The sequence below is a fragment of the Notamacropus eugenii genome, chromosome 1, assembly GCF_028372415.1.
Source record: "Notamacropus eugenii isolate mMacEug1 chromosome 1, mMacEug1.pri_v2, whole genome shotgun sequence".
Classification (NCBI taxonomy): domain Eukaryota; kingdom Metazoa; phylum Chordata; class Mammalia; order Diprotodontia; family Macropodidae; genus Notamacropus; species Notamacropus eugenii.
In genome coordinates, this window is record NC_092872.1 from 599,661,743 (window position 1) to 599,679,574 (window position 17,832).

A 17,832-nucleotide genomic window follows, 5' to 3' on the forward strand; every position below is an offset into this window, starting at 1 on the left:
AATGAGCTGGAGAAGGAAATAGCAAACCGCTCCAGTATCTTTGCCAAGAAAACCCCAAATGGGAGGAGAGCCAAGATGGTGGTCTAGAAGCAGGGAGCTGCTAAGAGCTCTCCCCGCAGATCTCTCAAAAAACCTAAATGACCCTAAACAAATTCTACAGCAGCAGAAGCCACAAAATTACACACTAAAGCAAATTTCCAGCCCAAGACAATCTGGAAGGTTGACAGGAAAGGTATATTGTACAGGACTGGGAGCGGAGCACAGTTCAGTGAGGGCTGTGCCAGCATGGATGGAACTGGAACAGGCCTTAGGGGCCTGAATTGCTGGGGCCTGCTGCAATTTTCAGAGTTCTCAACCCACAAATATCAAAGATAACTTCAAAGATTAGTAGGAAGGGTCTCTCACCTGGCTGAGAGACAGCATGGTCTGGACCCAGCCCAAGGACAGTGGCAGCCACTGCTGAAGTAGAGGCTGCTTCTGGAGCCCTCCACTTAACAAAGAGTTCAAAAGTCAAGTAATTGACTGAGGAAATGAGCAAATGGGGGGGAAAAACATACTATAGATTCTTACTTTTTCTGTGAAGAGGTATATTCTTATGTCACTGGTGACAAGGAAGATCAAAACATACAACCAGAAGAAGACAACAAAGCCAAAGCTCCTGCATTCAAACCCTCCAAGAAAATATGAATTGGTAACAGGCCATGGAAGGGCTCAAAAAGGATTATGAAAATCAAGTAAGAGAAGAAGAGATAAAATCAGGAAGCGAAATAAGAGTAATGCAAGAAAATCATGAAAAATGAGTCAGCTAAAAGAAAGCCCCCCCCCCCCAAAAAAATGCTGAAGAAGATAACATCTTTAAAATTAGATTAACCTAAATGGCAAAAAAAGGTCCAAAAAGCCAATGAGGAGAAGAATACCTTAAAAAAGCAGAATGGTTCAAATGGGAAAAGAGATTCAAAAGCTCATTGAAGAAAATAATTCTTTCAAAATTAGAATGGAGCAAATGGAAGATAATGGCTTTATGAGAAATCAAGAAATTGCAAAACAAAACCAAAAGAATGAAAAAAATATTAGACAATGTGAAATAACTCATTGGAAAAACAACTGACCTGGAAAATGAATCCAGGAGAGATAATTTTAAAATTATTGGACTACTTGAAAGCCATGATCAAAAAAAAGAGCCTAGACATCATCTTTCAAGAAATTATCAAGGAAAACTGCCCTGATATTCTAGAAGCAGAGGGTAAAATAGAAATGAAAAGAATCCACTGATCGCCTGCTGAAAAAGATCCCAAAACAAAAACTCCTAGGAATATTCTAGCCAAATTCTAGAGTTCCCAGGTCAAGAAGAAAATATCACAAGCAGCTAGAAAGAAACAATTCAAATATTGTGGAAACACAATCAGGATAACGCAAGATTTAGCAGCTTCTACATTAAAGGATCAAAGGGCTTGGAATATGATATTCCATAGGTCAAAGAAGGTAGGATTAAAACCAAGGATCACTTACCTGGGAAAACTGAGTATAATACTCAGGGAGAAAAATGGAAATTCAATGAAATACAGGACTTCCAAGTATTCTTGTTGAAAAGACTAGAGCTGAATAGGAAATTTCACTTTCAAAAACAAGAATCAAGAGAAGCATGAAAAAGTAAACAGAAAAGAGAAACCCTAAGGGACTTATTAAAGTTTAACTGTTTATATTCCTACATGGAAAGATGATATTTGGAAAGATGATGTTTGTAACTCATGAGACCTTTCTCAGTATTAGGATAGTTGGAGGGAATATATGTGTGTGTGTATGCATGAATATATATATATATATAGACCGGGGGGGGGGGGGGGGAGACGAGTGCTCAGGGTGAGCTGAATATGAAGGGATGATATCTAAAAAAAATTAAGTGATGAGAGGAATGTACTAGGAGAAAGAGAAAGGGAGAGGTAGATGTACTAAATCATCTCACATAAGGGACAAGAAAGAGCTTTTACAATGGAAGGGAAGAAGGGGAAGGTGAGAGGGAATAAGTGAGCCTTTCTTGCATCAGATTTGGCTTCAGAGGGAAATAACACACACACTCAATTAGGTATAAAAGTTTATCTTACCCTACAGAAAAGCAGAGGGGAGGAAGATAAGAAAGGAGGGATAATAGACAGGATGGCAGATTGGGGGAATGAGTAATCAGAAGGAAAGACTCTGGTAGAGAGACAAGTAAAAGGAGAGAACAGAATAAATGGAGGGTGGGACAGGATAGAAGGAAATATAGTTAGTCTTTCACAACATGACTGTTATGAAAGTGTTTTGCATGACTATATGTGTGTATCCTATATCAAATTACTTGTCTCCTCAATGAAGGTGGATGGGGAGGGAACAAGGGAGAGAATGGGGAGCTCTAAGCTTTAAAAATGAATGTTAAAAATTGTTTTTACATGCAACTAGGAAATAAAATATATAGGCAATGGGGTATAGAAATCTATCTTGCCCTACAGGAAAATAGAAGGGAAGGGGATGGGGCAGGGGGAAGTGATAGAAGGAAAGGCAGATTGAAGGAAAGGGTAATCAGAATACATGTTGTCCTGAGGTGAGAGGGGGAGGAAATAGGGAGAAAATTTGAAATTCAAAATTTTGTGAAAGTGAATGTGGAAAACTGAAAATAAATAATTAAAAAATAATAATAAAAAGGAAAAAAAAAAAGAAAACCCCAAATGGTCTCATGAAGGATCAGCTAGGATGGAAATGACAGAACAACAACAACATAACAGTGGTAACATAAGTTTTAAAAACTTATATTGAAATTTTCTGTATTGAAATTGTAGTCCACTAATACCCCCAAACCTTTGTCAGACAAATTGCTGACCATCCCTCCAATATTTTGGACTTTTGAAGTTAATATTTGGAACCTATGTAAAGTTTTATATTTATCCTTAGTAAATTTAATCTAATTTATTGTATTCATATGTCTAGAGTTGAGAATATAATTTTCTTGGGGTCATAAATATATCACCTAACTTGTTAGCTATCTGTATCAATTTAGAAAAATTAAATCCTCCAGGATTTGAAAGTCTGAGTTTCTAGTCTAAGCATGGAAGCGAATAAAAGGAAGTTGGGATTAAAGGAAGACCAAGGTAGTTATTATCATCCCATGCAACCAACCCCATCCCATCCCAACACTTCTATCTTGTCTTTGATTCTCCTTTTTCCTGAGATGGCTTTAAAAAAGGCCACTTTTTATTGTCAAAAATGGTCCTTATCAGCATCATCTCATTATGATACTGGTGATACACTATTCATATAGGGCTTTACAACTTTTTTTCATTTCTCCTTCATTGGTTTCCCTTGCTTCCATCTTTTTCATTGATAATTTTTAAATCTATGCTAATTTATGATTTCCCTGTGGATTCACAATAGTGTTTTTGGATGTCTCCCCCTTTTCCTTCCTTATTGGAACTCTTATTCTTTTCATCTTCAGAATTTCACTCTTGAGTACTTCCTATCTCTCCTTGGAAGAATTTACACAGAGACTTTTAAAAGTACTTTTATTTGTGTATTTTGTTTTTATCCATTTTATGTCACTGTAGTTCCCCATAGTATCCCTTCCTACTGCTCCCCCAAAAAAGTGATCCCAGGGAATGAAAGAAATAAGCATTTATATCATGCCTGTTTTGTGCCAGGCACTGTACCATGTAGTTTACAAATATTATCTTATTTGAACCTCACAACAACCCTGGCAGTAGTTGCTATAATTATTCCCATTTTACAGTTGAGAAAATTGAAGCAAACAAAAGTTGTGACTTCCCTTGGGTCATATAGCTAGGAAGTGTCTGAAGGCAAACTTAAACTCAGGTCTTCCTGTCTCCAGACTGTTGCTCTATACACTGAATCACCTAGCTGCATCAGTTATATAGTATTTTTAAGGACCAAAAGAAAAAGAAGAAACTCTATTTTTTCTAAATCTTTAAAAATCCGCTTTTTCCAAAAACCACCTATTTTTCTTCATCAGAATCAATTCTGTCACCAAAATTCCATTGTTGAAAGCTTTTTCCCCTGTGATTCAACTTTTATTCTTATAGTCTTGAGCCATGCTATATCCTATCTATCCTATCCCATATCAAAATCCTTTGAAATCCACTTTCATAAAGACTACAGATCAAATCCAATTATGACTACTGCATACTCTAAAATGGTACTCCAAACTCTAAAATGAAATGGTCTATGCCTCCCAAAGTCACAATCATTTCTACTTTGTTAATTAGTTCTTCTTTATTACTCAGAATTCATTTCTGAATATCAATATTTTTTTTATTCTACCTTCTAAAAGATAAAATTACCCAGAAGTTAAGTCAATAAGCTATTCATTATTCTGCTTTTAGGATGAAGAGTTTTATAGAAGATTTCTAGATAATTTGAGAAAATAAATATTTATCCAGCACCTACTATGTACAGGGGAGAGTGAGGTAATGTGGCAAAGTAGATTGAGAACTGCTCTTAAAGTCAGGAAGACTTAGGTTCAGTTCCCATTCTTGACACATAATGGCTATGTGGAAATGGGCAAATCACTTTTCCTCTCTGTTTTGGGTGCAATTCTTTAAGGATAATTTTCAGAGCAAGGGTTTGTCTTCATTGGTAGAGTAAAACACACAGATGAAATCATAGTTCCAGTATATAAATGAAAAAAAATGTTTACAGTACTATGGGTGACACTTTAGGGATAAAATTCAGTGCCCATGGATATTAAATATCCATCTGTTTAGATATGGGGAGTAAGAGAAAGGAAGGGGACAAAAAAATTAATGTTATTAATTATGTTTTATTGGAAAAATGATGGTTCATTAACTATTTAAGAAGAAGAGCAAATTGGGTTTAGGGAATGAGGTGGATATGGGATGTTTGGTATATGCTCAGCTTGAGATACTAGCAGGATTTCCTGGTGAAGACATTAACCAGAAAACCTCAGGAGAGAGGTTAGGACAGGAGACACAAATTTGACAGTCATTGACAAATAATGGTTAAAGCCATGGGATTGAAAGTAATCAACAAGAAAGAGAAGATAGAAAAAGTTAAAACGATAGAGAACAGAATCTTGAAAGAAATAAATATTTATCAAGTAGGAGGAAAAGGAGCCATCAAAGAGAGCACTCAGAGAAATTCTACAAAGGGCACAACCATAAAAGTCAAAGCAGAAAGTATACAAGATCAAATTAAAGATGAGAACTGGAGGGGAAAAAAAAACTATGTATTTGATAATTAGGTGTTCTAGTGAATATGGAGATGTTGACGTGAGTAGACTAGCTATAAGAAGAGAATCCAGATTATAAGGTTCAAATTCTGAGTGGATAGTAAGAAAGACCAATGCATAGGATCCTTCTGGAGTTTGGCAATGAAGAGGAGAGAAGTATGATAAGAACACAATCAAGGAAAGTTCTGTGTTATTGTTTCAAGGTGTTTTACAGTATGCCCCATCCAAAAAATTCCAATAATATTGAAGCACCTAACGGACTTTAAATATAAGATAGTTTTATGTAAAAGTCAATTCCATAGATTTGGCATCATTTTGCAGGAATGTACTCTCCAAATCAGACCAGGGACAAGACTTAGTACCATAATAAGTCATGGAAGAAAAAAAAAGGAGGATAGAAGGAGACTACTGTTTTGTTTCCCTCCCTTAGCATGAAAAAAAAAAAGAATGGAAATAAAAGTCAGTTAAAAAGAGGGTGGTATAATAGCAGAAATGGCCTTATGCAAGTATAAGGTCATATGCTTCCAGAAAGTCCTTGGCAAAAATAGTTCAGCTTACTGTCTTCTAAAGCAAACTATTGTTTGGCTATGGAAACAATCTATAACCACCATGAGCTGGGAGTTCTAAAATGAAAGTAGGAAGCAGCATCACGTCCAAACAATCTGGATTTCTCTAGAAACACACTACCATTCTCAACCCAAAAACTTGACCTCCTGTCTTCAGAATTATGGAAGGAAAATGTTTGTCATAACTACTTTCTTATATCACCAGCCTGCTTCCTTCCAACCAAGTTTTGTCTCAAGTCTCTAATGAAATTGTCTAACCTCTGAAACAAAGTAGACCAAGATGTAGTTCTTATGCACACATCAACAACACATTCCAAATTTAAGATAGAGGAATGAATAGAAAGGTTTTACCTTCCATTGAAACCAGCCAGATTTCTTATCTGCAGCATGGTGCAGCGGAAAGTGTTGGCTCTGGTGTCAGAGCACTTAGGTATGAATCCTGATTTTGTTCCTTGCTGCCTACAGGATAGTGGACAAGTCATTTAAACCATCTGGGCCACAATTTCCTCGATGGTGAAATGTCTAGGACTGGATGAGCTTTGATTCCTTTCACCTCTGAATCACTCTGGCAGGCTGAGTCCCATCTAGGTTTCTGCAGATATGAATTAAAACCTTCATCCTTAAAAAAATAATAATAATTAATAATTGATAGCTCAATCAATCAATAAATGGCCAACCAAATTCATACAACAAATATTTATTAAACATTTATTATACTATTAGGAGAGATACAAATTTTAGAGAAGACATAGTTATTGCCCTCATGGTTAGAGGTTGGGGTAGAAGAAGACAGTAAGGCAGAAAAAGCTAGTATTTATTTCTATCTTAAGGGTTACAAAGCTCTTTATATATGTTATCTCACTTTATCCTCACAGACTTGTAAGATAGGTGCTATTATTATCCCCATTTTTTAGATGAAGAAAATAAGGCTTAGAAAGGCTAAATGATTTGTCTAGGGTCACATAGCTAGTAAGTTCTAGGTCAATATTTTAGCTCAAAACTTCCTGACTCCAGGTGCAGAGTTTTATCCATTATGGCACTAGCTACAAGATATCAAGTAATACTGTATGTTACAGTTAAATCAGTTAGGGAGTTACAAATTGTTATTAGAGAAATATCTCCTTTCTGAGTCCACATGGTGAGTAACTGCTGCCAAATATATATTTGCCACAATGCAGAAATTTTTATTATTATGCTCAAGCAAAGTTTCAGGCCTTGGAGAAAAGCAGAACAATTATGAGGATTCTGACAAGACTTCTTATAAGAAAAATTACATCAGAGTGACAGAAATAATTTATTTACATATATTGCAATCTTGTACATTCCTCTTAAGCAATACAACTTAAAGAGAAGATGGATCCATAATCCCATCCTTCCTTCACTGTCATAAGAGTTAAACAAATTTAGCTACACAGAGTTACAATCTCATATATCCCCTAAGGAAACAAACCTCTTCAGACAAACTCTAGGTAAACTAAGTCAGGTTAGAGATTTAGAGGATTCAGAGAAGGAAGATTTACATGCCACCAAGGAGTCAGGGACAGTTGGAATTCTTCTGGCTTCTTATCTCAGGAATGCTTAAAGTCCTTAAGTAAATTTTTACATCCTATGGGACAGCTTTTGGTCAGGTGAGGTGAAAATTAAGATAAATCTGAGTTAACCAAAACTTGTAGGAGGAATGTCCTTGAGTACCGAATAATAAGCATTCCCATAACAAAACAAATATACTACATGAGATCAAAATGAGATGTGGAATGGTTTCATGAAAGAGGTTAATTTTGATCATTATATTATAGAGACAATCCTTTTTGTGGATTGGTTGCATTAAGGAGCCACTGAGGTCCCCTTGAATTTTCATAGTTTGTGATTCTGAGGTAACATTTTAGTAGCATTTTGAAGAACAGTTAGAAATTCCACAAATGGGGAGATATTCCATCCATAGGGAAAGGCCTGAGCAGTGACCTGAGGCATAAGAACACTAAGCATATTTACCTAGCAGAAATTGTTTAGCTTGATTGGAGCATATTGTAAATGGAAAGTGGGGGTGCGGGGAGGGAGGCGACAAATCATAGCAATAAGACTTCAAAGGTAAGGTGCCAGAGGTAGGGAAGAGCCAAGATGGCAGATTTGAGACAACCCCGCTGAACACCTTCAACATTCCCATCCAAACACCTTTAAAATAATGCCTCAAGTCAATTTTGGAGAGGCAGAGTCAACAAAAGGTCAGTGTGAGATGCTTTCCTGACCTGACAAAACTTAAGAGGTCACAGGAGGAGTTTGTGACACTGGAGTGGAAGCCCACCAGGAGTCCATACACATAGTGACAGCAACGGTGGCCACAGCTGCAACAGCAGCTTTGGGAGCTCTCAGCCCAGAGAAAGAAAGAGAGCCAGACAATTGATCAGAAAGAAATCACAGGGAACCCTTTGTTGACGCTGACTAGCTAGCACTGATTGGCAGTTCTACACATTGGCCCATACACAGTTCTGGGTTGCAGTTCCAGGGCACAGAGGAGCCTTAGGGGTCAGTCACAAGGAAGCAGGAGCCCTGGTCACAGTTCCAACGCAAAGAGAGTGTACCTAGAGGGGAGCAGGGGTTCTTCCTAGGTAAAGACAATAGTGCAGACTAGGCAAGCAGTAACCTCATCTTTTCCCAGATCACACCACCTTGAAAGCACTGAAAACCTGAAGACCCCCAGAACTATTTCTGAAAACAGCTGCATGAAAAAGCCTGAAGCCTGGGACAGTGCCTACCCATCCTGAAATGAGCAAAGCTCAACTTTAATATAAAGTTCACAGTTAAGAAACAAGTTGGAAAAGTGAACTAACAACTATAACATCAAAAAGAATGTGACCATGAAAAGGTACTATGGTAGACTCAAAGGAAACAACAAAAGACTTAAAGAAAACACTAACTGGACATAGGCCCAACAAGAATTTCTGAAAGAATTAATGAAAGAAATAAAAGTGGTAGAGGGAAAATTAGAAAAAGAAATGAAAGCTATACAAGAAAATTATGAAAAGACATTAAGAGCTTGGTAAAAGAGGCACAAAAAATATCGAAGAAAATAACACCTCAAACAAAATTTGCCTAAGGGTAAATGAGGCACACAAATTCACTCAACAAAAGAACTCCTTAAAAAACACATCTGGTGATACACATAGCTCCGAACCCACAACCCATAGAACAACTACAAAGAAGTAACTCACGGCAAATTCTGCACCCAGAGGCCACAGAACATTGGAGCGAGGGAGATTTCTGTTCCGGAGAGACCTGCAAACCTCTCGTAAAAGGTCCTTCGTGCTGCGGACTGGGCGCCGGGACTGGGAGCTGAGTACAGCCCTGCCATGGCCGCGGCACCGAGAGGAACAGATCCGAGCGGGCTTCAGGGACAGGATCTCCAGCGGCCGCACAAGTACCTCCACCCACAGGTGACGGGGGTCTGTGAGAGAGTCCCTTTGGCGGGTCGAGGGGGGAGTGGGGTGCCCCCATGGCTCGGGCCCCCTCGGGAGACAGAAGCTGAGGGGCAGCGGCAGACCAGGGCTCTCCAAGCAGGCAGGAGCCTGGATCCATTGTTGAAGGTCTGTGCATAACCTCCCTGAGGGAACTGAGCCTGAGAGGCAGCCCTGCCCTCACCTGAGCATCTGAATTTAATCTCACACTGAATAGCAGCCCTGCCCCCGCCCAAAGCCCTGAGGCTGGAAGCAGCATTTGAATCTCAGACCCCAAACACTGGCTGGGAGGATCAGGAGGTGAGGTGGGTGTGAGGAAAATATTCAGAGGTCAAGTCACTGGCTGGGAAAATGCCCAGAAAAGGGAAAAGAAATAAGACTATAGAAGGTTACTTTCTTGGTGAACAGGCATTTCCTCCCTTCCTTTCTGATGAGGAAGAACAATGCTTACCATCAGGCAAAGACACAGAAATCAAGGCTTCTGTGTCCCAGCCCACTCAATGGGCACAGGCCATGGAAGAGCTCAAAAAGAATTTTGAAAATCAAGTTAGAGAGGTGGAGGAAAAGCTGGGAAGAGAAATGAGAGACATGAAGTCAAAGCATGAACAGCAAATCAGCTCCCTGCTAAAGGAGACCCAAAAAAATGTTGAAGAAAATAACACCTTGAAAACTAGCCTAACTCAATTGGCAAAAGAGGTTCAAAAAGCCAATGAGGAGAAGAATGCTTTCAAAAGCAGAATTAGCCAAATGGAAAAGGAGATTCAAAAGCTCACTGAAGAAAATAGTTCTTTCAAAATTAGAATGGAACAGATGGAGGCTAATGACTTTATGAGAAACCAAGAAATCACAAAACAAAACCAAAAGAATGAAAAAATGGAAGATAATGTGAAATATCTCATTGGAAAAACAACTGACCTGGAAAATAGAGCCAGGAGAGACAATTTAAAAATTATGGGCCTACCTGAAAGCCATGATCAGAAAAAGAGCCTAGACATCATCTTTCATGAAATTATCAAGGAAAACTGCCCTGAGATTCTAGAACCAGAGGGCAAAATAAATATTCAAGGAATCCACAGAACACCGCCTGAAAGAGATCCAAAAAGAGAAACTCCTAGGAACATTGTGGCCAAATTCCAGAACTCCCAGGTGAAAGAGAAAATATTGCAAGCAGCTAGAAAGAAACAATTCAAGTATTGTGGAAATACAATCAGGATAACACAAGATCTAGCAGCTTCTACATTAAGGGATCGAAGGGCATGGAATAGGATATTCCAGAAGTCAAAGGAACTAGGACTAAAACCAAGAATCACCTACCCAGCAAAACTGAGTATAATACTTCAGGGGAAAAATTGGTCTTTCAATGAAATAGAGGATTTTCAAGCATTCTTGATGAAAAGACCAGAGCTGAAAAGAAAATTTGACTTCCAAACACAAGAATGAAGAGAACCATGAAAAGGTGAACAGCAAAGAGAAGTCATAAGGGACTTACTAAAGTTGAACTGTTTACATTCCTACATGGAAAGACAATATTTGTAACTCTTGAAACATTTCAGTATCTGGGTACTGGGTGGGATTACACACACACACACATGCACACACACACACACACATAGAGACAGAGTGCACAGAGTAAATTGAAGAGGATGGGATCATATCTTAAAAAAAAAAATGAAATCAAGCAGTGAGAGAGAAAGATATTGGGAGGAGAAAGGGAGAATTGAATGGGGCAAATTATCTCTCATAAAAGAGGCAAGCAAAAGACTCATTAGTGGAGGGATAAAGAGGGGAGGTGAGAGTAAAACATGAAGTCTACTCTCATCACATTCCACTAAAGGAAAGAATAAAATGCCTACTCATTTTGGTATGAAAACCTATCTTACAATACAGGAAAGTGGAGGATAAGGGGATAAGCAGAGTGGGGGGGGATGATAGAAGGGAGGGCATGGGGAGGAGAGCGTAATTTGAGGTCAACACTCATGGGGAGGGATAGGATCAAAAGAGAATAGAAGTAATGGGGGACAGGATAGGATGGAGGGAAATATAGTTAGTCCTATACAACACAACTATTATGGAAGTCATTTGCAAAACTACACAGATTTGGCCTATATTGAATTGCTTGCCTTCCAAAGGGAAGGGGTGGAGAGGGAGGGAGCTAAAGAAGTTGGAACTCAAAGTGTTAGGATCAACTGTAATGTTCTTACCACTAGGAAATAAGAAATACAGGTAAAGGGGTATAGAAAGCTATCTGGCCCTACAGGACAAAAGAGAAGACAGAGACAAGGGCAGAGAGGGATGATAGAAGAGAGAGCAGATTGGTCATAGGGGCAATTAGAATGCTTGGCGTTTGGGGGGGGAGGGGAGAAAAGGGGAAAAATTTGTAACCCAAAATTTTGTGAAAATGAATGTTAAAAGCTAAATAAAAAAAAAAATGGAAAAAAAAAAAAACAACACATCTGGTCCAATGGAAAAAGAAGTAAAAAAATCTCACTGAAGAAAATAATTCCTGAGGAGGCAGAACCAAGATGGTGGAGTAAAAACAGGGATTAGCTTGAGCTCTCCCCCAAACTTCTCCAAATACCTGTAAAAATGACTCTAAACAAATTCTAGAACAGCAAAAACCACAAAAAGACAAAGTGAAACAAATTTCCAGCCCAAGACAACTTGGATGGTTGATGGGAAACGTCTGTTGTGCTGGGGTGGGGAAGGAGTATACTCTAGTGTGGGCTGTACCAGCACAGACAGGGTCCTAGCAAACCCAGAAACAGGCCTCGGGGGACTGCATCACTGGCAGCTGAGGTGGTTTCCAGACTTCTTAAAGCCCAAACACCAAAGATAACTTACAAGGTCAGTGGGAAAGGTCTGTCAGACCTGGATGAGAGAGGAATGCAGAGCAGCCCTGGCCTACAGCTCTGAGGGGGTGGTGGCAGCTGTGTCAGTGGCAGCAATATCAGCTACTTCTAGAGCTCTCAGCCCACAGATAGTAAGGGGATTGAACAACTGATCAGAAAGAGATTACAGGGATCTCTTAGCTGACAGTTTTGCCCATACTTGGATCTAGGTCACAGTTCTAGGTGGCATTCCTGGGGTGAGGAGGAGCACTGGTAGAGCAGAGCTCGTGGCAGCAATGGAGAGGGAACCCTCCTCACAGTTTCAGGGCAGAGAAGAGTACTTGTAGTCACTCACAAACCAGAGCAAAAGTTAGGAGAGCAATAAACACCTCTCCTTAGATCATACCACCCTGGAAGAACTGAAAACTTACAGGCCCTAGAAGTACCTCTGAAAAAAGCTGCATGAGAAATTGAGAAATAATAAAATAAAATCAAAAGAATGTAAGAACAGGAGACAATGTGAAATATCTCATCAGAAAAATAACTGACCTGAAAAATAAATTGAGAGATAATTCAAGAATTGTTGGTTTTGAAAGCCATGATCAAAGATAAAGCCTAGACATCATATTTCAAAAGATTATCAAGGAAAAGTGCCCCAATATCTTGAATCCAGAGGGCAAAATAGAAATTGAAAGAATTCACCCATCACCTCCTGAAAGATATGACAAAATGAAAACTTCCAGGAATATTATAGTCAAATTCCAGTGCTTCCAGATCTATTCCAAGTAGCCAGAAATGAACAATTCAAATATCATGGACCCACAATCAGGATCACACAAGATTCAGCGGCTTCCACATTAAGGAACAAAAAGACTCAGAATATAATATTCTGGAAGGCAAAGGGGCTAGGACTGCAACCAAGAATAACCTACCTAGGCAAAACTGAATATAATATTGGGGTGGGAGATGTATATTTTATGAAACAGAGGATTTTTTTTTTATTATTTTTTAATGTTTAACAATCACTGCCATACAATTGAGATTTTATCTCCCCCACACCTACCCCCAACTACCCCCCTCCCTCCCCACGACTGCATACAATTCTGTATAGGTTCTACATATACTTTCCTATTGAGTATATTTTCACTATAGTCATGCTATGTAGTCAGACTAAAATAAATGAAAGAAATCATATAACAAATCAAAACATGATACACAAACACATACACATACACAAACATGATCTGCTACATTTTGTGAATGACTTCCATATTTCTTTCTCTGAGTGTGGAAGGCATTTTGCCTTGAGAACCACCATTGGGATTTTTTTTTTTAAGAAGTTCTTGCGTTATTACGAAATTCCAAGTCTACCAGAAAAAACTCTCGCACACTGTGGTTGTTGCTGTGCACAAAGTTCTCCTGGTTCTGCTCCTTTCACTCAGCATCAGGTCATATAAGTCCTTCCAGGCCTCTCTGAAGTCTTCTTGTTCATCATTTCTTATGGCACAATAGTACTCCATTACATTCATATACCATAATTTATTCAGCCATTCCCCAATTGATGGACATCCCCTTGACTTCCAGTTTTTGGCAACTACAAAAAGTGCTGCTATAAATATTTTTGTACATGTGGGACCCTTTCCCATTTTTATGATCTCTTGGGGATACAGTCCTAGTAGCGATATTGCTGGGTCAAAGGGTATGCACATTTTTGTAGCCCTTTGGGCATAGTTCCAAATTGCTCTCCAGAATGGTTGGATGCGCTCGCAGCTCCACCAACAATGAATTAGTGTTCCAACTCTCCCACATCCTCTCCAGCATTTATCATTTTCTTGTTCCGTCATGTTTGCCAATCTTATAGGTGTGATGTGGTATCTCAGAGTTGTTTTGATTTGCATCTCTCTAATCAATAGTGATTTAGAGCATTTTTTCATATAATTATAGATATCTTTAATTTCTTCCTCTGAAAATTGCCTGTTCATATCCTTTGACCATTTATCAATTGGGGAATGTCTTGTATGATTATACATTTGAGTCAGTTCTCTATATATTCTAGAAATGAGGCCTTTATCCCTGAGCTTAGCTGTAAAAATTCTTTCCCCATTTCCTACATCCCTCCGGATTTTGGTTGCATTGGGAAACAGAGGATTTTCAAAAATTCCTGATGAAAAGATGAAAGCAGAATAAAAAATTAGACATTCAAACACTGTGTGTGTTCGTCTGCTGCCGAAGAAGACCATGCCATCAGAGAAATAATGACATGACTTGCACTTGACTTTGTTTTGAGTGAGGGAGGGCTGTGCAGGTCACCAGCCTCACCTCCTCCAGAGCCATCTGAATCCAGTGACCAGATATTCACCAGGATAACTGGAGATGACCCAGGATGAGGCAATTGAGGTTAAGTGACTTGCCTAAGGTCACACAGCTAGTGAGTGTCAAGTGTCTGAGGTGAGATTTGAACTCAGGTCCTCCTGACTTCTGCACTGGTGTTCCATCTACTGTACTGCCTAGCTGCCCCCATTCAAACACAAGACTAGAGAAACATAAAACAGTTAACATGAAAGAGTGAATATTGTCTCAGTAAAATTAAACTATTTACATTTTTATATGTAAAAATGATACTTTATCATTAATAAGGCAGTTAAATGCAGAGGCCATGGATGTGAATCAATTATGTAGAAATAATTGCAAAAAAAAAAAAAAAGTGAAGAAGTGAGAATGAATGATGCACTGGGAGAAGGAGAAGGGAGAGGTATAATAAGGGAAAATTTTCTCACAGAAAAGAAGCTCCCAAAGAACTTTTACAATGAAGAAGGAAATGGAAATGTGGCAGGCAATGCTTAAACCTCATTCTCATCAGAAATGGTTCAAAGGGGGAGGAATATATATATAAATATACATACTTACATACACACACACACACATACATATTCAGTTTTGTTTAGATGTGTAATTTACCCAATAGAGAAACAAGAGAGAAAGGAGATAAGTGAAAGGGAAAGGATCCTAAAAAAGAAGAGTGGATTAAGGGAGGCAGTGGTTAGAACCAAAATAAGGCTTTTGAAGAGGGAAAGGATAAAAAGAGAGAGAAGAAACAGAAGAAAATGGCTTGGAAGGAAATACACAGCAATCATTACTTTGAATGTGAAAGGAATGAATTTACCCATAAAATGGAAATGAATAGCAGGATGGATTAGAAATCAGAATTCAACAATATGTTGTTTACAAGAGACACATTTGAAATAGAAAGACACACACAATTAAAATAAAGGTCTGGAGTAGAATCTAATATGTTTCAGCTGAACTCAAAAAAGACAGGGGTATCAATCATGATATCAAATAAAACAAAAGCAAAAATAGACCTAATTAAAAAGTCAGTGAATACATATTTATCAGAGAAATTACATTTTGGAAGAAGATACCATAGACAATGAAGTAATATCAAAAATTTTACAATAGGTTTCTCTGATAAAGGTTTGGTTTCTCAGATATATACTGAGCATAAAACTATGTCAAATTTATAGAAATAAGAGCCATTCTCCAAATGATAATTAGACAAAAGACATAAACTGGCAATTTTCAGAAGAAGAAATCAAAGTTATCTATAGTCATATAAAAATGCTCTAAATCATTGTTGATTAGAGAAAGGAAATTAGAACAATCCCGAGGTACTATGTCATATCTAATAGCAAATACTGGAGGGGATGAAGGAAAAAATAAGTACAGTAATGAGTTGTTAATGGTGTAGTGAACTAATTCAACCATTCTGGAGAACAATTTGGTATTAGCCTCAAATTGGACATACCCTTTGATCCAGCAATACCACTACTAGGTCTATATCCCAAAGAAATCAAAGAAAAAGGAAAAGAAACTGTATGTACAAAAATGTTAATACTGCCTCTATTTATGTTGGCAAAGAATTAGAAATCAAGGGGATGTTTATCAATTGGGGAATAGTTAAACAAGTAGTGGCATATGATTGTGATGGAATACTTTTGACTATGCTATAAGAAACGACAAGGGGTGGTTTCTGGAAAAAAAAAAAAACTTGGCAAGATCTGTATGAACTGTTGCAAAATGAAGTGAGAAGAACTAGATCATTGTGCACAGTAGCAGCAATGCTGTGATGATGATCAACTATGAAAAACTTGCCTACTCTGATCAATACAATGACCCAAGACTATTCCAAAGGATTTATGATTTTTAAAAAATGCTATCCACCTCCAGAGAGAGAAATGATGAACTCTTGAGTGCTAATTGAAGTATAATTTTCTCACTTTCTATATTTTTCTTGCTTTTTAAAAAAATATGGCTAATATGGAAATGTTTTACATAATTTCATTTGTATTATTAATATCATATTGTTTGCTTTCTCAGTGGATGGGGAAAGCAGTCTGGGGAAGGAAGAAAATTTGGACCTCAAGCTTCAGCAAAGCAAAGAATGTCTAAAAAAATAATATTTTAATTTTAAAAAGAGATAAGGAACTAGTTATAGAGCCTTGAACCTTAGGCGGAAGTTTACCTTCTGTTGCTTCTATATATTTTTGTAGATTTATATCAATCAATAAGTCTTTATTAGGTACCTGCTATGTGCCAACCACAGTGCATATGGGTATATATTGTCTCTCTACTGGAATGTTGTAGGAACCAAGTAAGTTTTATCTCTGTATGTCCAGTGTCTAGAATAGTGCTTGGCACAGAGTAGTTATTTAATAAATGCACATTGATTGATTACCATATGGACCTGCATATAAGGGGACCTCATGTCAGTGATGTAGTGGCAAATGTGTAACAACCAACTTCACACCCCCTCAAAAAAAAGTATGCCACATAGGATACATATTTAAGTCTGATATGCATAATTTACATCTCATTCACTTTCTTGTATCTAAACAATTAACAAAACAAGTAAGTAAGCCTGGATTGTAGGTATGCTGATTCGCAAGGTGAAAATGATTATGCATAAAATTTAACAGTCTCCTCCAGTAAGCAGGTTCTTCAACATGCCATTGCCTCAAGTGTTCTTCCTTTCCAAAGAAAATTTCCAAGTTATGTTTAAAATCTGTTCTGATAAGAATATTCCACTGTTGCTCCTTATGTGTCAGTGAAACCATTCCCTCTTTCTAATGTTTTCCTCCCCTCTAGCCCCTCTAGGGCTGTAATTCAAATGTAAATGTTCCTGTGCAACTCCCTCTTAGGCTATCTCCATAAATTGCCTTCAGTACTGGGGCTCCTCTGAATTTACTCTCTAATGGGCCCAGAACAAAGTAATTTAACATGGAGCAGTTTACAACGTTTCTAAGGAAAGATTAAACATGGATGAAATATCTTTTAAAAGCAGAGTCTGTGCTCATTGTCTCACCATGAGCTGGGAGAACTCTGAGTTATTTGGTACCTTGTCCAGGAATAGAAGCCAAGTTACAGTTTTCTAAATTGCACCCTTTAAAAAAAAAAAAGAAAGAAAATGTATTGGCTTCATTTCAGGCCAATACATAATAAGCTGATGTTTTGCTGTACTGAATTGTACTCTAGTGGCAGCTTCTAGCATCCATGGACTTGTTCTAAAAAAAAAATGTGTTAATTACATACCATAAAACTGCCAGCTGTCATTTGTTAACAGAAAAATTCTTTGTCCTGGATTTTGCCCTGATTAACAAGGCAAAACTCAAGAAAAAGAGAATAAAAAGGAGTTTATTTTTAAAAATATATCAAGGTAGCAATACATCTACAAGTTGATCACCAAAGATCAGCAA